We start from the raw sequence: 25,128 nt of genomic DNA on the forward strand, positions 1-25,128 counted from the left end.
TTTCTGCATCCATTCCTCTGTTGAAGGGTATCTGGGTTCTTTCCAGCTTCTGGCTATTAAAAAGAAGGCTGCTACAAACATAGTGGAGCATGTGTCTTTGTTGTATGTTGGAGGATCTTTGGGTATATGCCCAGGAGAGGTATAGCTGAGTCCTCAGATAGTAGTATGTCCAATTTTCTGAGGAAATTCCAGACTGATTTCCAGAGTGGTTACACCAGTTTTCAATCCCATCATCAATGAAGCACTGTTTCTCTTTCTCTACAACCTTGCCAGAATGTGCTGTCACCTGAGTTTTTGATGTTAGCCATTCTGATTGTCATAAGGTAGAATGTCAGGGTCATTTTCATTTGCATTTCCCTGATCACAAAGGACTTTGACCATTTCTTTAAGTGCTTCTCAGCCATTCAAGATGCCTCTGTTATGAATTTGAGTCTTCTTCCCACTTTCTCTTCTATTAGGTTCAGTGTATCTAGTTTTATTTAGAGGCCCTTGATCCACTTGGACTTGAACCTTGTGTGAGGTAATAAATATCGATCTCTTTTTATGCTCCTACATATAGACAGCCAGTTAAAGCAGCACAATTTATTTAAGATTCTTTCTTTTGTCCGTTGTATGTTTTTGGTTTCTTTGTCAAAGATCAAGTATCCATAATTGTATGGGTTTACTTCTGCATCTTTGATTCTATTCCATTGGTCAACCTGTCTGTCTCTGTAGCAATACCATGTGATTTTTAGCACTGTTCCTCTGCAGTACAGCTTGAGGTCAGGGGTGGTGATTTCCGCAGAGGTTCTTTTATTCTTAAGAGTTGTTTTTGCTTTCCTATTTTTTGTTGTTGCTTTTCCATATGCAATTGAGAACTGTGCTTCCCTGGTCTCTGAAAAAATGTGTGAGGAAATCTTTATGGAGTTTGCATTGAATCTGTAGATGTATAGCAATTACCTTTATTGATTTCCTCATCTAAACTTTTGGGCTATGAGAAACTAAGATCTATTAGGTTATTTGCACTGGAATTTCATTGCTATCTGTAGGATATACTTCAAATAGTCAATTATAATCCCATCATGTATGCATTCGGACTGCACTTTATCAAGACATGTCTGATGTGAAATAAGTTGAACTGAGTTTTATCCTTATAATGCATGAGTGGTAGGGAATTGGTGTTAAGAAATCTACTTTTCAAATTCAAAATTTTTAGACAATTTTGGAATTTTCATAGCTCTCCATTTTGGAGTACATCCACCCAGTTTTAATCATGCCAGAATTTGCATCTGGATTTTAATTTATTCTTTTGCCTCAGAAAGTATTTAAAATATAGTTCTAACAGAAGGCTCTGGAAAGTGTATGAAAGCTTTATAACTGTGATAAATCCTCTTATATACCTGTGTACATTATTGACACCACTCAACAAAGTGAATTAGCAGACTTCTGGCATTCTAATGTATCTTCTGTTGTCATTTGACATGTTCAAAATAACCAAATGTGAAGGAAGAAGAGTAAGGACTGTTACTGACTTGCCTAGAAGGAATTATGTCAGGTGTTACACTGCAAAACCATCTGCCTTACTTTGTCTAATTGCACTATGAACCAAGTAATAAACTCTCCAAGTTTCATTTTATCTGGAAGGTAAAAGTCATAGATTTGACACATTTTGTTCAAAGTCACACTTAAGTTGAAATTCAGAATTCAAACTTAATCTTCCTTCTTTCAACACATAGCCAACCTTCCAAACGTATGCCATTTTTTACAGAGAAACTAAAGCAATTGGAGATAAACTTCTTGGGTAATTTCAAATAATCTATATATTCCAGTATTTGATATCAAATTTTATGAATATACAGTTGAAGTATTTGTTTTGTACATTTTCATGTATGCAGATATAAATTGCATATACTGTTATAAATAATCTATTCATGGCTGTGCTTTGTTTGCAAACCTTCCCTGTTTCTGAATCTCTAAGTACAAATTTGTTAGAAGAAAACAATTTCCATTCTCAAAGTCTTGATTCTTTGATATCACTTTTTATGTCAAAAAGAGGTACTCTTAGTATGATAAATATTTGTGAGAAAATGACCCATATATTTAATCAAGCAATACCTATTGAAATAGTTAACCAAAGTTAACATTAACATTATCTTTGGTTACCACATGTATCTTTCCATAAGAAAAACATTATAAACTGTACACCAGGTAGTGGAGCCTGGCAAGGACATGCTGTTAGAAGATGGGTAGTGAAAGTAATTTTGACAAAAGCCAAATACATAACAATGGACAAGAACACTTACCTTTTGTTTACTGTTAGAATTGGATCTCAGAAGTAATGTTAAGTTTAGGACATAACAAAGACATGTTTGAAATTTAAAGGCAAAGGTTATTTCAGACATGGAGTGTAGAGAATGGTAGGTAAATAAGTGTTAGAGGAAATATTCATATCTTGATATCAGGACATAATCTATGTGTTGGATTAAGCAAAATAAAACTCCTGATTAATCAGAGAAGCTCACATTTTTTCCAGATGCTGCACTTACTCAAGAAATTTTTTTGAGATGAATAAAAATTCATATTCAGCTCTAAGAAATAATGGAGAGTCTTTATAACATTTACTTATATTCCCCACCAGTCACACATATAACACAAGGGTAACACCACTACCAGAGTATTGCCATCATGTAGTCCTCATGCATTTTCATCTCTCTGTCATCCTTTTTGATACTGTTTGCTGGTCACTCCCACTTTCTTTTCACTTTCTCAGCTGGACCATTGTTGCTTTGCTGTTATCTCTGTAGTTCGTTGTCTTATGAATACTGTTCAAATCTTAAGAATACTTAAGAATCCTGTTCAAATCTTTAAAATATCATTCAAATTCTTAAGAATACTTAAAAATATGCCTCAATTTTTAAGAATATTGTTTAAGTAGTCTTAAGAATACTGCTCAAATCTTAAGAATGCTATTTGAATGCTGACCTTTTCCATTCAATACAAGGCTTTTCAGAATTGTTGGGCAGAATATCTTAGCTGTTCATCCTGCTGCCAAGGGGTCTTCTATGAAGTAGATACATATCGACCTATTGAAGAACAGCTAGAGTCTTTGGGTTTCCATCAGCAATAAATACAATGGAAAGCATTCAAATAGAGGTCTTTGAGTGAACACGAATCTTCATTTTCTGGAGCAAATTTGTAGGATTTTAAACACTGTATTATTGGTAGTTTGCATGTGCTTCTTAACAAAACAAAGAGACTATTCAATTCCATATACCTGCAGCTGTGTTTCTTGAGTTTTCCACATCCTCTCCAGCATTCTGTATGTCTGAAACATTTTCTGTTTCATCCTTTTCATGGGAATATAGTAAAAGTGGACTGTGGATTTACTCTGCATTTGCTCAATGCAGATTGTGTTTTTCAGAGACAGAAGTGTGTTTTTTGTTCTGAACAACTCCCTCCTCCTCCCGCTTTAGATAAACCTTCTTCTGTTGAAAATCATTTGGAATTAAAAATGGGGAGATGGATAGTGATATGGCCAATGTTGTAATCTGAATGAGTTGTCCCCCATAATTCGAGGCAATTGAATACTTGGTCCCCAGTTGGTAGTCCTGTTTGAGCAGTTTAGAAATTGGAGTAGTAACTGGAGGAAGATACTATTGTGGCTAAGCATTTAGAATTTAGACTCTTTTGTGTATATTTCTTTTTTCTTTCTTTTTTTTTATTAACATGAGTATTTCTTATTTACATTTCCACTGTTATTCCCTTTCCCGGTTTCCGGGCCAACATCCCCCTAACCTCTCCCCCTCCCCTTCATTATGGGTGTTCCCCTCCCCATCCTCCCACCATTGCCGCCCTCCCCCCAACAATCACATTCACTGGGGGTTCAGTCTTAGCAGGACCAAGGGCTTCCCCTTCCACTGGTGATCTTACTAGGATATTCGATGCTACCTATGAGGTCAGAGTCCAGGGTCAGTCCATGTATAGTCTTTAGGTAATGGCTTAGTCCCTGGAAGCTCTGGTTGCTTGGCATTGTTGTACATATGGGGTCTCGAGCCCCTTCAAGCTCTTCCAGTTCTTTCTCTGATTCCTTCAACGGGGGGCCTGTTCTAAGTTCAGTGGTTTGCTGCTGGCATTCGCATCTGTATTTGCTGTATTCTGGCTGTGTCTCTCAGGAGAGATCTACATCCGGTTCCTGTCTGCCTGCACTTCTTTACTTCATCCATCTTGTCTAATTGGGTGGCTGTATATGTATGGGCCACATGTGGGACAGGTGTTCCTTCAGTCTCTGTTTTAATCTTTGCCTCTCTCTTCCCTGCCAAGGGTATTCTTGTTCCCCTTTTAAAGAAGGAGTGAAGCATTCACATTTTGATCATGCGTCTTGAGTTTCATGTGTTCTGTGCATCTAGGGTAATTCAAGCATTTGGACTAATAGCCACTTATCAATGAGTGCATACCATGTGTGTGTTTCTGTGATTGGGTTACCTCACTCAGGATGATATTTTCCAGTTCCAACCATTTGCCTATGAATTTCATAAAGGCATTGTTTTTGATAGCTCAGTAGTATTCCGTTGTGTAGATGTACCACATTTTCTGTATCCATTCCTCTGTTGAAGGGGATCTGGGTTCTTTCCAGCTTCTGGCTATTATAAGTAAGGCTGCGATGAACATAGTGGAGCACGTGTCTTTTTTATATGTTGGGGCATCTTTTGGGTATATGCCCAAAAGAGGTATAGCTGGCTCCTCAGGCAGTTCAATGTCCAATTTTCTGAGGATCCTCCAGACTGATTTCCAGAATGGTTGTACCAGTCTGCAATCCCACCAACAATGGAGGAGTGTTCCTCTTTCTCCACATCCTCGCCAGCATCTGCTGTCACCTGAGTTTTTGATCTTAGCCATTCTCACTGGTGTGAGGTGAAATCTCAGGGTTGTTTTGATTTGCATTTCCCTTATGACTAAAGATGTTGAACATTTCTTTAGGTGTTTCTCAGCCATTCGGCATTCCTCAGCTGTGAATTCTTTGTTTAGTTCTGAACCCCATTTTTTAATAGGGTTATTTGTCTCCCTGCGGTCTAACTTCTTGAGTTCTTTGTATATTTTGGATATAAGCCCTCTATCTGTTGTGGGATTGGTAAAGATCTTTTCCCAATCTGTTGGTTGCCGTTTTGTCCTAACCACAGTGTCCTTTGCCTTACAGAAGCTCTGCAGTTTTATGAGATCCCATTTGTCGATTCTTGATCTTAGAGCATAAGCCATTGGTGTTTTGTCCAGGAATTTTTCTCCAGTGCCCACGTGTTCGAGATGCTGCCCTAGTTTTTCTTCTATTAGTTTGAGTGTGTCTGGTTTGATGTGGAGGTCCTTGATCCACTTGGACTTAAGCTTTGTACAGGGTGATAAGCATGGATCGATCTGCATTCTTCTACATGAACTCAAGAAATTTTTAAGTATCTTGGTATAGAGATATATAAAATAGGTATACAAATCAAACGTTAGTCATAATAAGTCATAGAGAAATTGGTCTTAATATTTCATTGATATAAATATAATTTTACCATATAGTAAAGATGAAAGGGAATCTTCATATAGGTGACAAATATATGTTTTATTATTTTTACATAAATAATAACATCTTTCTTGAATATATGGTACATTATAGATCTCAGAACACTTTCCAAATTGTTTTCAGGTTTCATCAATATGGGGCAATCACCACTGCTGAGAATACCACTTACATACAGAATATGAAAGGATGTTAGTGAATTTAGGGCCTGTTCAGAAATATCAGGAAGTTTTCCTTCCTAATTCCAACCAAGATTCTTTTTTTTTTTTGTCTAAAATATTTTTTTTTATTAACTTGAGTATTTCTTATATACATTTCGAGTGTTATTCCCTTTCCCGGTTTCCGGGCAAACATCCCCCTCCCCCCTCCCCTTCCTTATGGGTGTTCCCTTCCCAACCCTCCCCCCATTGCCGCCCTCCCCCCATAGACTAGTTCACTGGGGGTTCAGTCTTAGCAGGACCCAGGGCTTCCCCTTCCACTGGTGCTCTTACTAGGATATTCATTGCTACCTATGGGGTCAGAGTCCAGGGTCAGTCCATGTATAGTCTTTAGGTAGTGGCTTAGTCCCTGGAAGCTCTGGTTGCTTGGCATTGTTGTACTTTTGGGGTCTCGTGCCCCTTCAAGCTCTTCCAGTTCTTTCTCTGATTCCTTCAATAGGGGACCTATTCTCAGTTCAGTGGTTTGCTGCTGGCATTCGCCTCTATATTTGCTGTATTCTGGCTGTGTCTCTCAGGAGCGATCTACATCCGTCTCCTGTCAGTCTGCACTTCTTTGCTTCATCCATCTTGTCTAATTGGGTGGCTGTATATGTATGGGCCACATGTGGGGCAGGCTCTGAATGGGTGTTCCTTCAGTCTCTGTTTTAATCTTTGCCTCTCCCTTCCCTGCCAAGCCAACCAAGATTCTTTTAACAATTTATTTATGAAGCTCAAAGCAGACATTCGGTGAATTTTAAGATCAAATATTCTTATATAATAAAATAAGAAATATAGTATTATACTTGTACATGATGGAATGATGATAAGAAAATATTTAATTCTACATTTTTATTTAACCCATTATATTTGTCTATAAGAACAAGAATCTTTTTATGTCCAATAAAAATACTACAATTCACAACAAGCAATTGTCTCAAATCAGAGTCAAGGTGAATTGGAAAGAATTTGTGGTTATCACCTTGCAAAATATCATGTGCAAACAAACTTAGCATGTCGTATGGCCAGAAGCAAGCTGCAGGGAAATAACTTACAGTAAGATGAGTGAACGCTACCCAAAATACCTATTTTTATTACACATGTGATTTTCAGAGTCATTTAATTGCTGCCAAATTTTCACAGTCGCAAACATTTAGCTAATCAAGCCCATAAGGGCCTGAAGTATGGAAAGACTTTAAGCAACTTACAGCAGAAATACAAAAGCACATTGGGCAGCACACTTGGTGAAGAGATGGACGTAGATTCTAGCAGACAGGATGAAGGCTGATGAAGCAATGTACTTGGCCATGTCGACTTGCAATATCATTTACATTTTTACCTTTACTCTTCAACTTCAAATGAAGATTGAAAACTCAGGAGAAAGGGTAAGATATGACGTAAGGGGAATTTATAAAATATAGAAAATGCCTTTATAATATTTGCTAATTTTAAAACAAAAGTTTGGAAAAGGTAGCTAAATAAAATAGATGTCAAATGGTTTAACTATGACAATCATTTTCCATAAATATAAATACAATAATATATTATCAATATACACTATAATTAATATATGAAAAATCAGATACCCTGAATCTAATAGAAGAGAAAGTGGTAAAGAGCCTTGAACTAATTGGCACAGGCAGAAATTTCCTAAATAGAACTCCAATGGCTCACACTCATTGATAAATGGAACGTCATGAAACTAGAAAGCTTCTGCAAGGCAAAGGACAGTCAATAAGACAAATTGGCAACCTACAGATTGGTAAAAAATGTTCACTAACCCCACATCTGATAGAGAGCTAATATCCAATATATACTCAAGAAGCTGACCACCAAAAACCCGAACAACCCAATCGAAAAATGGGGTGTAGAACTAAACCAAGAATTCGAATTAGAGGAATCTTGAATGGCTGAGAAGCACCTAAAGAAATGTTCAATTCCTTAGTGATCAGAGAAATGCAAATCAAAACGACCCTGAGATTCTACCTCACACCAGTCAGAATGACTAAGACAAACTTCAGGTGACAACACATGTTGGCAAGGATGTGGAGAAAGAGGAACACTCTTCCATTGTTGGTGGGATTGCAAACTGGTACAACCACTGTGGAAATCAATTTGGAGGTTACTCAGAAAATTAGAAATAGACCAACCTAAAGACCAAGAAATACCACTCTTGGGAATATGCCCGAAAAATGCCCCACCATGCCACAGGGGCACGTGTTCCACTATGTTCATAGCTGCCTTATTTGTGATAGCCAGAAGCTGGAAACAACCCAGATGTCCCACAACAAAAGAAGGGATACAGAAAATGTGGTTCATTTACATAATGGAATACTACTCAGCTATTCAGAATGAGGACATCCTGAGATTGCAGGCAAATGAATGGTATTAGAAAATGTCATCCTGAGTGAGGTATATCAGGCCCCAAAAGACATGCATGACATGACATGTTCTCACTAGTAAGTGAATATTCGCCAAAAAAAAAAATGTACAGAATACCTAAGGTACAGCCCACAGAACTCAAAAAGTTCAAGAAGCTAAAGGGCCCAAGTGAAGACACCTCAGTTCCACTTGGGAGGGGTAGGAAGCAAGCACAAGGAGGGAGAGAGGGACAAGGAAGGAAAAGGGGATGGGTGTGGGGGTAGAGCGGAACATGATCTGGTATTGGGTGGGGGAAAAGGACTGAAGCCCTGAGGACCAGCAGGAAGAACGGAAACCGGAGACCTTGAGAGGAAGGAGGTTGGAAGAACCCTTTAGAATGTACCAGAGACCTGGTAAGTGAGAGACTCTCAGGACTCAAACGGAGGGTCCCTAGATGAAATAGCTTACAGTGGGGAAAGGGAACTTGTCGAGCCCACCACCAGCAGAAAGACAAGGCATCAAGTGAGGGGTGGGGTTGCTATCTCACAGCCTAAGCTCTGACCCATAAATTCTTCCTGTCCGAAAGAAATGCAGGGATGGAAATGGAGAAGAGCCCGAGGAAAAGAAGGTCCAGCGACAGGGCCAAAATGGAATCCAGCTCAAGGGGAGGCTCCGAGTCACGACACCATTACTGAAGCTATGGGGCATTCGCCAAAAGGGACCCACCAAGTCTGCTCTCCAAAAGACCCAACAAGCAGCTGAAAGAGGCAGATGCAGATATGTGCACCCAACCAATGAACAGAAGCTGCTGACACCTGTAGTTGAATTAGGGAAAAGCTAGAGGAAGCTGAGTAGGAGGGCAACCCTGTAGGAGAACCAGCAGTCTCAATTAACCTGGACCCCTGAGCTCTCTCAGACACTGGATCACCAACCAGGCAGCATACACCAGCTGAGATGAGGTGCCCAACACATATACAGCAGAGGACTCCTGGGTCTGGGTTCAGTCAGAGAAGATGCATCTAACCCTAAGGAGACTGGAGGCCCCCGGGAGTTTAGCGGTCTGGTGGGGTGGGTGGGGTGGGGACATCCTTGTGGAGATGAGCAGGGGGGTGCGTGCAGTGGAAGGGGGAAGGAAGGAAGTATGGGATGTGGAACTCTGGCAGGGGTGGGTTGTTCATAATGGTTTGCTCTGTCTGCTTTAAGAAGAAAACAAAAACAAGCAAACAAAAAAAAAAAAACAATTTTATCGATTCTTTGTGAATTTCACATCATGTACCGTAATTCCAATCACCTCCGCCTCCCCTCATGCACTCTTTCCACTCTTGCCACTTCTACTTCAGAAGAGATAAAATCTTTTTTTTTCTTATAAAGGAAAATATTTATTTGGATTGGCTTACAGTTTTGGAGGTTTATTTAGTCCATTATCATCGAGATAAAATCTTATTGTGAAAGCCGTCGTGTCACAGTTTGTCCCACAGCACACCCCTTTGTTCCTACTTCTTTGCTTGCAAATGTTCTTATAGAGTGTCATTGGTCTGGTTTGAGGCCACTGGCTTCTGCTACACTCTCAACACTGGAATCTCACCAGGATTCCTCCCTGATATCCTGTTGTTGCTCTGTGTCATAGAAATCCTGTAACTTGGGCTCGGGGGGAAACAACCCTTTACATGTTGCTGCCGTTCACAGATGAGGGTAGGTATTGGGGTGAACCAAACCAAAGCCCTGGACCTGGGCCTTGGTTTTCTCTGAGTAGTCAGCTGTTCTACACCCACACTATAAGGGTAAGTTCACCCATAACCACAGTTTGAAGTAGCAGAGCCAAATCCCGTGTCTTTGGGATCAGTTCACCTGCAACCCACATAACCAGGGCTAGCTCTACTGTGCTGCACAGGTAAGGCAGAACTGGTGAGGCTGTTCTACTGAGTGTTATATCCAGTGAGGGACAGGGCCAGCTCTCCCATGCTCACGACCTTGGGGCTGGCACACCTATGCCACCACAACTCTTCTGTTGGTCAGCTCTTCTGTGCTGCCCAGGTACGGTACAGTGCCCATTCTTCAGAGTCCATCCTACTTTCTTTTCTCTCTCTCTCTCTCTCTCTCTCTCTCTCTCTCTCTCTCTCTCTCTCTCTCTCTCTTTTTTTTCCGGAGCTGGGAACCGAACCCAGGGCCTTGCGCTTGCTAGGCAATCGATCTTCCACTGAGCTAAATCCCCAACCCCTCCATCCTACTTTCTTATAGGACCTATGACCAGCCGCCCAGAGATAGCATCACCCACAATGGGCTGGGCTACTGTTAGCCATCACTAATTAAGAAAATACCCTACAGACTTGCCTATAGTATGATCTAATGAAAGCATTTTCTTTTTCTTTTTTACTTTTTTTTATTTTTTCCATCTTTATTAACTTGAGTATTTCTTTTTTTTAAAGATTTATTTATTTATTTATTTATTTATTTATTTATTTATTTATTTATTTATTTTTATTAACTTGAGTATTTCTTATATACATTTCGAGTGTTATTCCCTTTCCCGGTTTCCGGGCAAACATCCCCCTCACCCCTCCCCTTCCTTATGGGTGTTCCCCTCCCAACCCTCCCCCCATTGCCGCCCTCCCCCCATAGACTAGTTCACTGGGGGTTCAGTCTTAGCAGGACCCAGGGCTTCCCCTTCCACTGGTGCTCTTACTAGGATATTCGTTGCTACCTATGGGGTCAGAGTCCAGGGTCAGTCCATGTATAGTCTTTAGGTAGTGGCTTAGTCCCTGGAAGCTCTGGTTGCTTGGCATTGTTGTACTTTTGGGGTCTCGAGCCCCTTCAAGCTCTTCCAGTTCTTTCTCTGATTCCTTCACTAGGGGACCTATTCTCAGATCAGTGGTTTGCTGCTGGCATTCACCTCTATATTTGCTGTATTCTGGCTGTGTCTCTCAGGAGCGATCTACATCCGGCTCCTGTCAGTCTGCACTTCTTTGCTTCATCCATCTTGTCTAATTGGGTGGCTGTATATGTATGGGCCACATGTGGGGCAGGCTCTGAATGGGTGTTCCTTCAGTCTCTGTTTTAATCTTTGCCTCTCCCTTCCCTGCCAAGGGTATTCTTTTTCCTCATTTAAAGTAGGAGTGAAGCATTCACATTTTGATCATCCGTCTTGAGTTTCGTTTGTTCTAGGGATCTAGGGTAATTCAAGCATTTGGGCTAATAGCCACTTATCAATGAGTGCATACCATGTATGTCTTTCTGTGATTGGGTTAGCTCACTCAGGATGATATTTTCCAGTTCCAACCATTTGCCTACGAATTTCAAAAACTCGTTGTTTTTGATAGCTGAGTAGTATTCCATTGTGTAGATGTACCACATTTTCTGTATCCATTCCTCTGTTGAAGGGCATCTGGGTTCTTTCCATTTTCTGGCTATTATAAATAAGGCTGCGATGAACATAGTGGAGCACGTGTCTCTTTTATATGTTGAGGCATCTTTTGGGTATATGCCCAAGAGAGGTATAGCTGGATCCTCAGGCAGTTCAATGTCCAATTTTCTGAGGAACCTCCAGACTGATTTCCAGAATGGTTTTACCAGTCTGCAATCCCACCAACAATGGAGGAGTGTTCCTCTTTCTCCACATCCTCGCCAGCATCTGCTGTCACCTGAGTTTTTGATCTTAGCCAATCGCACTGGTGTGAGGTGAAATCTCAGGGTTGTTTTGATTTGCATTTCCCTTATGACTAAAGATGTTGAACATTTCTTTAGGTGTTTCTCAGCCATTCGGCATTCCTCAGCTGTGAATTCTTTGTTTAGCTCTGAACCCCATTTTTTAATAGGGTTATTTGTTTCCCTGCGGTCTAACTTCTTGAGTTCTTTGTATATTTTGGATATAAGGCCTCTATCTGTTGTAGGATTGGTAAAGATCTTTACCCAATCTGTTGGTTGCCGTTTTGTCCTAACCACAGTGTCCTTTGACTTACAGAAGCTTTGCAGTTTTATGAGATCCCATTTGTCGATTCTTGATCTTAGAGCATAAGCCATTGGTGTTTTGTTCAGGAAATTTTTTCCAGTGCCCATGTGTTCCAGATGCTTCCCTAGTTTTTCTTCTATTAGTTTGAGTGTGTCTGGTTTGATGTGGAGGTCCTTGATCCACTTGGACTTAAGCTTTGTACAGGGTGATAAGCATGGATCGATCTGCATTCTTCTACATGTTGCCCTCCAGTTGAACCAGCACCATTTGCTGAAAATGCTATCTTTTTTCCATTGGATGGTTTTGGCTCCTTTGTCAAAAATCAAGTGACCATAGGTGTGTGCGTTCATTTCTGGGTCTTCAATTCTATTCCATTGGTCTATCTGTCTGTCTCTGTACCAATACCATGCAGTTTTTATCACTATTGCTCTGTAATACTGCTTGAGTTCAGGGATAGTGATTCCCCCTGAAGTCCTTTTATTGTTGAGGATAGCTTTAGCTATCCTGGGTTTTTTGTTATTCCAGATGAATTTGCAAATTGTTCTGTCTAACTCTTTGAAGAATTGGATTGGTATTTTGATGGGGATTGCATTGAATCTGTAGATTGCTTTTGGTAAAATGGCCATTTTTACCATATTAATCCTGCCAATCCATGAGCATGGGAGATCTTTCCATCTTCTGAGGTCTTCTTCAATTTCTTTCCTCAGTGTCTTGAAGTTCTTATTGTACAGATCTTTTACTTGCTTGGTTAAAGTCACACCGAGGTACTTTATATTATTTGGGTCTATTATGAAGGGTGTCGTTTCCCTAATTTCTTTCTCGGCTAGTTTCTCTTTTGTATAGAGGAAGGCAACTGATATATTTGAGTTAATTTTATACCCAGCCACTTTGCTGAAGTTGTTTATCAGCTTTAGTAGTTCTCTGGTGGAACTTTTGGGATCACTTAAATATACTATCATGTCATCTGCAAATAGTGATATTTTGACCTCTTCTTTTCCCATCTGTATCCCTTTGATCTCCTTTTGTTGTCTGATTGCTCTGGCTAGAGCTTCAAGAACTATATTGATAAGTAGAGAGAGAGTGGGCAGCCTTGTCTAGTCCCTGATTTTAGTGGGATTGCTTCAAGTTTCTCTCCATTTAGTTTAATGTTAGCGACTGGTTTGCTGTATATGGCTTTTACTATGTTTAGGTATGGGCCTTGAATTCCTATTCTTTCCAGGACTTTTATCATGAAGGAGTGTTGAATTTTGTCAAATGCTTTCTCAGCATCTAATGAAATGATCATGTGGTTTTGTTCTTTCAGTTTGTTTATATAATGGATCACGTTGATGGTTTTCCGTATATTAAACCATCCCTGCATGCCTGGGATGAAGCCTACTTGATCATGGTGGATGATTGTTTTGATGTGCTCTTGAATTCGGTTTGCCAGAATTTTATTGAGTATTTTTGCGTCGATATTCATAAGGGAAATTGGTCTGATGTTCTCTTTCTTTGTTGTGTCTTTGTGTGGTTTAGGTATAAGAGTAATTGTGGCTTCGTAGAAGGAATTCGGTAGGGCTCCATCTGTTTCAATTTTGTGGAATAGTTTGGATAGTACTGGTATGAGGTCTTCTATGAAGGTTTGATAGAATTCTGCACTAAACCCGTCTGGACCTGGGCTCTTTTTGGTTGGGAGACCTTTAATGACTGCTTCTATTTCCTTAGGAGTTATGGGGTTGTTTAACTGGTTTATCTGTTCCTGATTTAACTTCGATACCTGGTATCTGTCTAGGAAATTGTCCATTTCCTGAAGATTTTCAAATTTTGTTGAATATAGGTTTTTATAGTAAGATCTGATGATTTTTTGAATTTCCTCCGAATCTGTAGTCATGTCTCTCTTTTCATTTCTGATTTTGTTAATTTGGACACACTCTCTGTGTCCTCTCGTTAGTCTGGCTAAGGGTTTATCTATCTTGTTGATTTTCTCAAAGAACCAACTTTTGGTTCTGTTGATTCTTTCTATGGTCCTTTTTGTTTCTACTTGGTTGATTTCAGCTCTGAGTTTGATTATTTCCTGCCTTCTACTCCTCCTGGGTGTATTTGCTTCTTTTTGTTCTAGAGCTTTTAGGTGTGCTGTCAAGCTGCTGACATATGCTCTTTCCTGTTTCTTTCTGCAGGCACTCAGCGCTATGAGTTTTCCTCTTAGCACAGCTTCATTGTGTCCCATAAGTTTGAGTATGTTGTATCTTCATTTTCATTAAATTCTAAAAAGTTTTTAATTTCTTTCTTTATTTCTTCCTTGACCAGGTTATCATTGAGTAGAGCATTGTTCAATTTCCACGTATATGTGGGCATTCTTCCCTTATTGTTATTGAAGACCAGTTTTAGGCCGTGGTGGTCCGATAGCACGCATGGGATTATTTCTATCTTTCTGTACCTGTTGAGGCCCGTTTTTTGACCAATTATATGGTCAATTTTGGAGAAAGTACCATGAGGAGCTGAGAAGAAGGTATATCCTTTTGCTTTAGGATAGAATGTTCTATAAATATCCGTTAAGTCCATTTGGCTCATGACTTCTCTTAGTCTGTCTACATCTCTGTTCAATTTCTGTTTCCATGATCTGTCCATTGATGAGAGTGGGGTGTTGAAATCTCCCACTATTATTGTGTGAGGTGCAATGTGTGTTTTGAGCTTTAGTAAGGTTTCTTTTACGTATGTAGGTGCCCTTGTATTTGGGGCATAGATATTTAGGATTGAGAGTTCATCTTGGTGGATTTTTCCTTTGATGAATATGAAGTGTCCTTCCTTATCTTTTTTGATGACTTTTAGTTGGAAATTGATTTTATTTGATATTAGAATGGCTACTCCAGCTTGCTTCTTCTGACCATTTGCTTGGAAAGTTTTTTTCCAGCCTTTCACTCTGAGGTAGTGTCTGTCTTTGTCTCTGAGGTGTGTTTCCTGTAGGCAGCAGAATGCAGGGTCCTCGTTGCGTATCCAGTTTGTTAATCTATGTCTTTTTATTGGGGAGTTGAGGCCATTGATATTGAGAGATATTAAAGAATAGTGATTATTGCTTCCCGTTATATTCATATTTGGATGTGAGGTTATGTTTGTGTGCTTTCATTCTCTTTGTTTTGTTGCCAAGACGATTAGTTTCTTGCTTCTTCTAGGGTATAGCTTGCCTCCTTATGTTGGGCTTTACCATTTATTATCCTTTGTAGTGCTGGATTTGTAGAAAGATATTGTGTAAATTTGGTTTTGTCATGGAATATCTTGGTTTCTCCATCAATGTTAATTGAGAGTTTTGCTGGATACAGTAACCTGGGCTGGCATTTGTGTTCTCTTAGGGTCTGTATGACATCAGTCCAGGATCTTCTGGCCTTCATAGTTTCTGGCGAGAAGTCTGGTGTGATTCTGATAGGTCTCCCTTTATATGTTACTTGACCTTTTTCCCTTACTGCTTTTAATATTCTTTCTTTATTTTGTGCGTTTGGTGTTTTGACAATTATGTGACGGGAGGTGTTTCTTTTCTGGTCCAATCTATTTGGAGTCCTGTAGGCTTCTTGTATGTCTATGGGTATCTCTTTTTTTAGGTTAGGGAAGTTTTCTTCTATGATTTTGTTGAAGATATTTACTGGTCCTTTGAGCTGGGAGTCTTCACTCTCTTCTATACCTATTATCCTTAGGTTTGATCTTCTCATTGAGTCCTGGATTTCCTGTATGTTTTGGACCAGTAGCTTTTTCCGCTTTACATTATCTTTGACAGTTGAGTCAATGATTTCTATGGAATCTTCTGCTCCTGAGATTCTCTCTTCCATCTCTTGTATTCTGTTGGTGAAGTTTGTATCTACAGCTCCTTGTCTCTTCTTTTGGTTTTCTATATCCAGGGTTGTTTCCATGTGTTCTTTCTTGATTGCTTCTATTTCCATTTTTAATTCCTTCAACTGTTTGATTGTGTTTTCCTGGAATTCTTTCAGGGATTTTTGCGATTCCTCTCTGTAGGCTTTTACTTGTTTATTAATGTTTTCCTGTGCTTCCCTAAGTGTGTTCATGTCTTTCTTGAAGTCCTCCAGCATCATGATCAAATATGATTTTGAAACTAGATCTTGCTTTTCTGGTGTGTTTGGATATTCCATGTTTGTTTTGGTGGGAGAATTGGGCTACGATGATGGCATGTAGTCTTGGTTTCTGTTGCTTGGGTTCCTGCGCTTGCCTCTCGCCATCAGATTATCTCTAGTGTTACTTTGTTCTGCTATTTCTGACAGTGGCTACACTGTCCTATAAGCCTGTGTGTCAGGAGTGCTGTAGACCTGTTTTCCTCTCTTTCAGTCAGTTCTGGGGACAGAGTGTTCTGCTTTCGGGCGTGTAGTTTTTCCTCTCTACAGGTCTTCAGCTGTTCCTGTGGGCCTGTGTCTTGAGTTCACCAGGCAGCTTTCTCGCAGCAGAAAATTTGGTCTTACCTGTGGTCCCGAGGCTCAGGTTTGCTCGTGGGGTGCTGCCCAGGGGCTCTCTGCAGCGGCAGCAACCAGGAAGACCTGTGCCGCCCCTTCCGGGAGCTTCAGTGCACCAGGGTTCCAGATGGTCTTTGGCTTTTTCCTCTGGCGTCCGAGATGTGTGTGCAGGGAGCAGTCTCTTCTGGTTTCCCAGGCTTGTCTGCCTCTCTGAAGGTTTAGCTCTCCCTCCCATGGGATTTGGGTGCAGAGAACTGTTTATCCGGTCTGTTTCCTTCAGGGTCCGGCGATGTCTCTGGCAGGTGTCCTGCCGCTCCTGGGTCCTCTCCCACGGGAGCCCAGAGGCCTTATACAGTTTCCTCTTGGGCCAGGGATGTGGGCAGGGGTGAGCAGTGTTGGTGGTCTCTTCCGCTCTGCAGCCTCAGGAGTGCCCACCTGACCAGGCGGTTGGGTCTCTCTCTCACCGGGTCTGGGAGCAGAGAGCTGCTGCGGGCCGGGATCCGCGGGTGTGGGACTTCCGGTAAACACAGAACGTGCCCGGTCCTAGAGAAATTCTGCTTCCGTGTGTCCCAAGCTCACCAGGCAGCTTTCTTGCAGCAGAAAATTTGGTCTTACCTGTGGTCCCGAGGCTCAGGTTCGCTCGTGGGGTGCTGACCAGGGGCTCTCTGCAGCGGCAGCAACCAGGAAGACCTGTCGAACTTGAGTATTTCTTATTTACATTTCGATTGTTATTCCCCTTCCCGGTTTCCAGGCCAACATCCCCCTAACCCCTCCCCCTCCCCTTCCTTATGGGTGTCCCCCTCCCAACCCTCCCCCCATTACCACCCTCCCCCCAACAATCACGTTCACTGGGGGTTTAGTCTTGGCAGGACCAAGGGCTTCCCCTTCCACTGGTGCTCTTACTAGGATATTCATTGCTACCTATGAGGTCAGAGTCCAGGGTCAGTCCATGTATAGTCTTTGGGTAGTGGCTTAGTCCCAGGAAGCTCTGGTTGGTTGGCATTGTTGTTCATATGGGGTCTCGAGCCCCTTCAAGCTCTTTCAGTCCTTTCTCTGATTCCTTCAACGGGGGTCCTGTTCTCAGTTTAGTGGTTTGCTGCTGAAATTCGCCTATGTATTTGCTGTATTCTCGCTGTGTCTCTCAGGAGAGATCTACATCTGGTTCCTGTCAGCCTTTACATTTCTCTAGCTTGTGTCAAGTTGACAAAACTATCCAGCACACTTGGTATCAGTAAATGTTGCTGTTTATAATTTATAATGTTATAAACATGTTAATATCTTTTTATAATTTACTAGCAGCTTAATAATATACAATGTTCTTAGCACATAATTGACACCACATAGATAGGATTATACAGGCTTATAAAAAGCATGCATTATCACAATGAATATTACTATCAAAGTTATAATAAAATGCTTATAGTAGCCACAAAAGTAATCGTTTTCTCACTCCATTCCATTGAGTGAATTAGTTAACATCATATTTTGAGCCATGAACCACAAAGCAAATACTGTGTAGAACAAATATTGACATTTGAGCATACATGTTAGCAGAAAGCTCCAGAGAAAGCAAGGGAAATATGGCTACTTTAAGAGAAGCAGATCCTTCTGTGGTGTCACTGTCATTCAAATTGCATTGCTTCATGTATAATCTATTTCTATTTCCCTTAAATGATGACTGTATTCTCAGCATGGTACTAAATATATTTTCATATACTTACATATGAAAATAACACAGGAAAACTGTGGTACAGATGAAGTTATCAGAAAACACAAAAGAATGAAATAGAAACAATTTGCTTATTTAAAACATTACTTGGAAAGAATCCAAATCTAGTACCAAGGAATTAATATCAACGTACAAGTTGCAATTCAATTAAGGATGATGATACCAAACAAGGTAATTCAAAACAAAAATTACAGAAGACTATAAACATATTAACATGTCAACCAATTTAATTTACAGAAGAGATCATGATTATGAAAGTGAATGCATACAGACCATATTTGGAAGAGAAAAAAAAAGATTCATCAAGTACTGTGCAGATGTTGCCTGGCATAATTTTGACTCATACCAGACTCATATCTAATTGTGTAAACTTCAGTGGTTTTCTGAAAATAAGGAAAATATATGTAATGGAACACAATTAAAGCTAAAATTAGGAAGCATGTGTAATAGCCGTGTAATAATCAATCCACGAGGAATAGAATAAAATTCATATTAAAGAGTAATTACTCGGGACTACCTGGCAGGGCTGGGAGTGGGGATGCGAGGCAGTGCTTCTTGATATAGGAAGAGATGTTTTAAAATTCAGTTTCAAGAATGGTTATGAGAATGAGAAATAACTTTGGCATGTGTCCAAAGCGTATTCTGTAATTGATAGAAAGGGAAATTTCTTTAGGTGATGTTTTTACTACCCTCCCAACTAAAGCAAGTGTGTTATGCTATGGAGTCACTCTTTAAAAATACATTAATTTTTATTGGATATTTTATGTATTTTCATTTCAAACGTTATCCCCCTTTCCCCCCTCTCCCCTCCCCCTTCACTCCCCTTGCTTTTATGAAGATGTTCCCACTCCCACCCACCCACTCCCACCTCAACACCCTGACATTCCCCTACAGTAGGGAAATAAGCCTTCACAGGACCAAGGGCTTCTCCTCCTATTGAAGACAGACAATGCCATCTTCTGCTACATATGTAGCTGGAACCATGGGTCCCTTCATTTGTACTCTTATGTTGGTGGCTTAGCCCCTGGGAGCTCCAAGGTGTCTGGTTGGTTGATATTATGGTCCTTCCTATGGGGTTGCAAACAACTTCAGTTCCTTCAGTTCTTTGTCTAACTCCTCCGTTCAGGTCCTTGTGCTCAGTCTGATGGTTAGCTGCAAGCATCCCCATCTGTATTTGTCATAATCTGGCAGAGCCTCTCAGAAGACACCCATATCTGGCTCATATCAGCAAACGCTTCTTGGCATCAGCAATAGTGACTGGGTTTGGTGGCTGCATATGGAATGGATCCCCAGGTGGGGCAGTTTCTGTATAGCCTTTCCTTCAGTTTCTGCTCTACTCTTTGCCTCTATATTTCCTTCAGTGAGTATTTTGTTCCCCCTACTAAGAAGGACTGAAGCAACCACATTTTGGTCTTCCTTCATGAGCTTCATATAGTCTGTGAATTGTTTCTTAGATTATGCTAATGGTGGAACTAGAAAATATCCTGAGTGAGGTAACCCAGTCACAAAAGAACGCACATGGTATGTGCTCACTGATAAGTGGATATTAGCCCAAGAGCTCAGAATACCCCTAAAATACATTAATTAATAAAGTCACCCAGCAAACAAGCTCCCAAAATGCAATGTGCTATTAAAATACTTGTGTATGCTGCCACCTATATGTACACAGACAAGTCTGTAAACAGAATGGAAATATCCATAGTGGGAAAACAGTCTGAATCAAAATAATAACAATCAACCAACTAAAGCATTTAAATTAAATTAAATAACACTTAATGTCATTTGAAAATGAGATACGAAAAAACACAGTTGCTGAAATTAGTCAGCAAAATAAATAATTGAATGGTTTAATTTTCCAAAGCATTGGATACATACAGTAAGCCTTATTTCTTTGACCTTTTGCAAATTCCCATGCTGAAATAAACCATACAGTATTCCTCAAATATATTTTGAGTCCGTTGTTTATTCATTATAGTTGAGATGAAGTGTCATAAGATTTTAGACTTCAAAATAATATTATTGGTACTAATTTCAAGAAGTGTCATGGCATATGGATTTGTATGCATGTGTAAGTGATTAGAACAATGTTTGGTATAAGAGCTCGAGATTTAGAATCACAAGGATGAGGGATTCTGGGATACTTTATTTCTCCCCCAAATCTCAAAGGTAAGTATCCTTAGCTATACATCTGCCTCACTTCACAGTAATCAGTGACTTCTCTTATTCTTTTCTTATCCTTACAATGGGATTTTAATTTATTTTATGAGTACTGCATGCCTGTTTATCTGTATGTAATTTGTGTTCTAAGATCCTCTGGAGTTACATATAATTGTGAGCTGTCTGAACGCAGGTCCTTTGTGAGCTAAACAAGTGTTCTTAAATTTTGGGCTACCACTCTACCAAAATTGGTCTCTCAGTCTGTTTCTGTCTCATTCTGAGTGTATCTCTCTATCTCTGCCTCTCTCTCTTCTTCCTTTTCCTTCTCTCTCTCTCTCTCTCTCTCTCTCTCTCTCCCTTTCTCTCTCTCTCCTATCTATCTGTCTGTCTGTCTGTCTGTCTGTCTGTCTGCCTGTCTGTCTATCATCTATCTACACAATTCCTAGAATTCATGACAACTGTATTCCAATAATAAGGGTAGAAGGTAGAATGTCTGCATGATCTCAGACATAGTGAATAAGTACAGCAGCTCCTCTTGGCCCATTCCATTATGTTATAAGTAATTGGCTACAAATGAACATATTGTAAGAGACACTTTTGTTAAAATATATAGAAGTATTGAAACAATGCACCCCAGGATGCTCATGCTCGGAGGAAGAAAACTCCAGATGGAGAAGGAGCTTACTCCCTCTCTGAAGGAGATTTCACTCAATTCTAACAAGGTTTCAGGTCCCCTTACCAGATGCGAATGAAGCCATAGAAGTAAAGATAGAATGGTGGGAAGGACCTCACCTTTACTGAACTGCTAATATGTGTATGACCTTGAACATGTTTCAAAACTGATCTCATATCAAGGCTTTGAGGATGGACTTGAAAGATTTGCTGGATCTTTTCTGCCCACCCTTCCAACCTGGTCATATTGAAGAAAGCTCCCGTTTTTTGTTTGACTATTAATTTAGCTATTTTATTTGGCTTATTCAGAGCAAGTGGCTGGCTGGATCTGACTTGGGCCACAAGTTGAGGCCTCCAAGTCAGATAACAGTTATCAACTATTCTACATTCTGTCCGCATGAAATCTCCATTCCTATAGCAATAGACATCATACAGTATGTGTACTTGTCTAATAATAAAGTGTGAACTATAAAATTTTGAAGACACATTTATGTTGTAGAGTATGTAAGAATTTTATTCTATTTGAAGATTAAATAATTCTTCATCATATAGAGATGTTAAATTTTGTCTACTCATCTGTCAATTAACATGGGGTAGCTTCTGCACTTATTACAAATACAAAAAATGTTGCTATGAATGCAAATGCCTAAGTATCTGGTTTATTCCCTGCATTCAATTATTTCAACCTTCATGTAGGTTTCCATAGTGACTGTTTCACATCCCCATCAAGATAACACAAGGCTTCCCATTTTCCCCCAGCATTTAGTAAGGTCTGGGTTTTAAGAACTACAATAGGCATCCTAATGGGTAAGAAATAACCTTATTTGGGCTTTGGCTTGTTTTTCTCTGATAATTAGTGAAGTTGAAGTTTTTCATGTTTATTAGCCATTTATACACACAATTCAAAGAAAGGTCAATTTAAGTTCTTGGCCTATTTTTTTATTTGATTTCTGTTGTTACCTTTGCTTTTAAAAAGACATTTAAAACATTTTAAGTTAAGTTAGCATACCATGCAAATTAGTATATTTTGTAGGATTGTTTTTTAGTTTTAGAAATTATGTGCATTTTTTGGATATTAATTACTTACCAAGTATATAAGTTTGTTAAATATTTCTCTTGTACATATTCTCATTTTATTCTATTAATATTGTCCATTGGTAATGGGAGGTTCTAGTGAACTCCAATTTATCTTTGCTTTTGGTTGCCTGTGTGTTTTATGTCATAAACAGGAAGTCATTGCCACATCTGATGGCATGAAGCTGCTTGATCTCTGATGCATTTTAAACCTATTTTGAGTAGGTGTTATAAGGGCAAAATTTAAGTCTTTTGTATAGAGGCAAAAGAGATTTTTCTCACTTTTCTCAATAACATTTATTAAAGGACCATCCTTTACACTCTCAGTACTCTTCATAACTTACAAAAGATCTTTCTGACTTTTGGGCTGGAGTGATAGCTTATCATTCAAGAACTCTAGTTGACCTTCCTGAAGACCTGGCATGGATTCCTAGGGACCACATAGGTGTCTCACAGCCAACTGTTAACTCCAGTCCTTGGTAATACAATGTATTCTTCTGTTGTCCATAAGCAATTCGCAATGTGTTATACAGACATAGATTAGGGCAAAACACACACACACACACACACACACACACACACACAAAATGAGAAATTAAAAAATTTTGCCCATATGTGAAAGCTTGATTAAATTCTAATGTTCAAGTCCTGTATAGACAGGAGTGGTTTGGAAAAGCCATGAAACTGTCTCAATACAGAGTTTTCATAGTAGGTAGAACTTCTTCCATTCCTCAATTTCTTCAGTGGACCTCCTCTTCAAAGAGAAATATGATCACACCAATATTTAACCACTTATTCTTCTGCATCCCATCTCTCTCACAATGAACAAAGAAGAAATTAAATATTTTCTACTCTTTTCTTCCTGACTGATTTGTACCTTATGTTTATAAATTGTTGTTTTGTCCCGTAGTTCTATATCTTGTGCAGGTGAACATAGACATACAGTATGTTATCTTGAACCGGTAAATCTCCCAATTACTTCATAAGACCTTAAATTGTTTGCTTTGACATTCAGTTGTTACAACTACTGTAAATACACTGTCTACAGTAATATGGAGGAAGACTCAATTCCAGGGCATCCATGAGTGGAACAGTGAAGAGACAGAGAATTAGTATTGAGTGATTCTTGTGAGCACCTAGGAAGAAAAATAATGCCACTTCTAGACATGATTAGAAAATCTTAGATTGACCACTGGAGGTAAGATCTCTCTCTCTCTCTCTCTCTCTCTCTCTATATATATATATATATATATATATATATATATATATATATATATATACACATATATATATATATGTATGTATAAAGCAAGAGATCTAGGTGTATGTGCATGTAAATGCATCTAACATTATGTTGAAATTGCTCAGGACCTAAACAAAGTATCGAGGATTTTTCATCAGTAGAGAATATTGAGGCATAAATTTTGGAACTAGAAAATATCCTTTGAAATATAACAGATTAATCTTATGAGAAATATTCTAAATAAAAAGATTTCAGAATAGCAGTGAAGCCAGAATTTCTGATTGTCAATAAAATGGAAAGGCAGCTGGAAGTCTGGGAAAGGGTACAAAACTAGGAATAATAGACAACAAAGGAAGAATTTGCCAACTGAGTAGCACTGCCAAGTACTGGCCTTTCCAGTGGATGGTCAAAGAATCTATTGCTGAATGTTGAAAGGCATCACTTGGACCAACCCACACAAGAGTCATTGCCATCTGTCTTCCTGGCATTTGCTATTCTGCAGCTTACCCAGGTTTGCATGAAATATAGAAATTTGAACATTGCAAAATCCCACTCATAGAATTAAAAAAAATCAATGTCAAAAGGTTATATTTACTTCTTTAAGTTAAAACTTTATCAAAAGCATGTACTTCATTCAAACTTTAGTCCCTTTGATTTTGTGACATATATGCTGTTATTATTCAAAAGTTCTCCCACTGTAGCACAAATATTGAGAGGAGGAACAATGAGCTTTATTAGTTACAAATATGTTTTGCTGATTAAATGATGAGAATGAAGTAATGCACTTAAGATTACACCCAAATCTAATTTTCATTAATTAATTCATTATTCAATTTACATGCCGATTACAGTACCCTCCCTCCTACAGGTTCCCCCTCACACAACCCCTTTTCCCACCTCCCCTTCCCTTCTCCTCTGAGAAGGGGAAGCCAGTCCTGGTATCACCCTAGTATACCCAAGGCACTGCAAGACTAGGTGCACCCTCTCTCACTGAGGCCAGACAAGGCAGCACAGTTGGGGGAACTAGATCCAGACAGGCAACAGATTTAGGAACAGCCCTACTCCAGTTGTTAGGGGACCTGCATAGGGATAGCTGCATATCTATTGCATATGTAGTGTGTAGTGGGGGCAGCTAGGTCCGACCAGCTCTTTGGTTGGTGGTTAAATCTCTGGGAGCCCCAAGCATCCAGGCCAGTTGACTCTGATGTTCTTCCTATAGAGTTCCAATTCCCCACCTGGTCCATTGGTCCTTTCCCCAGTTTTTCCACAATTCTTCCTGAGCAACGTCCAGTGTTTGGCTGTGAGGCTTCTGCATTTGTTTTAGTCAGCTGCAAAGTGGAGCCTCAGAGAACAATAATACTAGGCTCCTGTCTGCACGCATAACAGAGCATAATTAATAGTGACAGGGATGGGATGGGTTTCAATTTGTGCCAGTCCTTGGTTGGGCATTCCCTCAGTCTCTATAAAACCATTGACCTTGTACTTCTTGAGGGCACGACACATTTTGAGTTGGTTTCATGGGTTGGTTGTTGCCCTTATAAAATACGTTTATAAAGTTGTTGCCATGTTGCCCAAGAAAGCTTCTGATAAAATTCAATAATATACTTAGTTGCCGGCTGTATTAAAACACATTCAGTTCATTGTGACTCAATATTTGAGAATCTTTCATTGTACTGTTTATATTATATCATGTGTCTCAGCTTTTCAACATTTATTTTCCCCTAGCTGAACCTCTTATACCCATGCACGGTGTTATATAATAACCAACCAACATACTTTCACTGAT

This window comes from Rattus norvegicus, chromosome X, assembly GCF_036323735.1.
Source record: "Rattus norvegicus strain BN/NHsdMcwi chromosome X, GRCr8, whole genome shotgun sequence".
Lineage (NCBI taxonomy): Eukaryota > Metazoa > Chordata > Mammalia > Rodentia > Muridae > Rattus > Rattus norvegicus.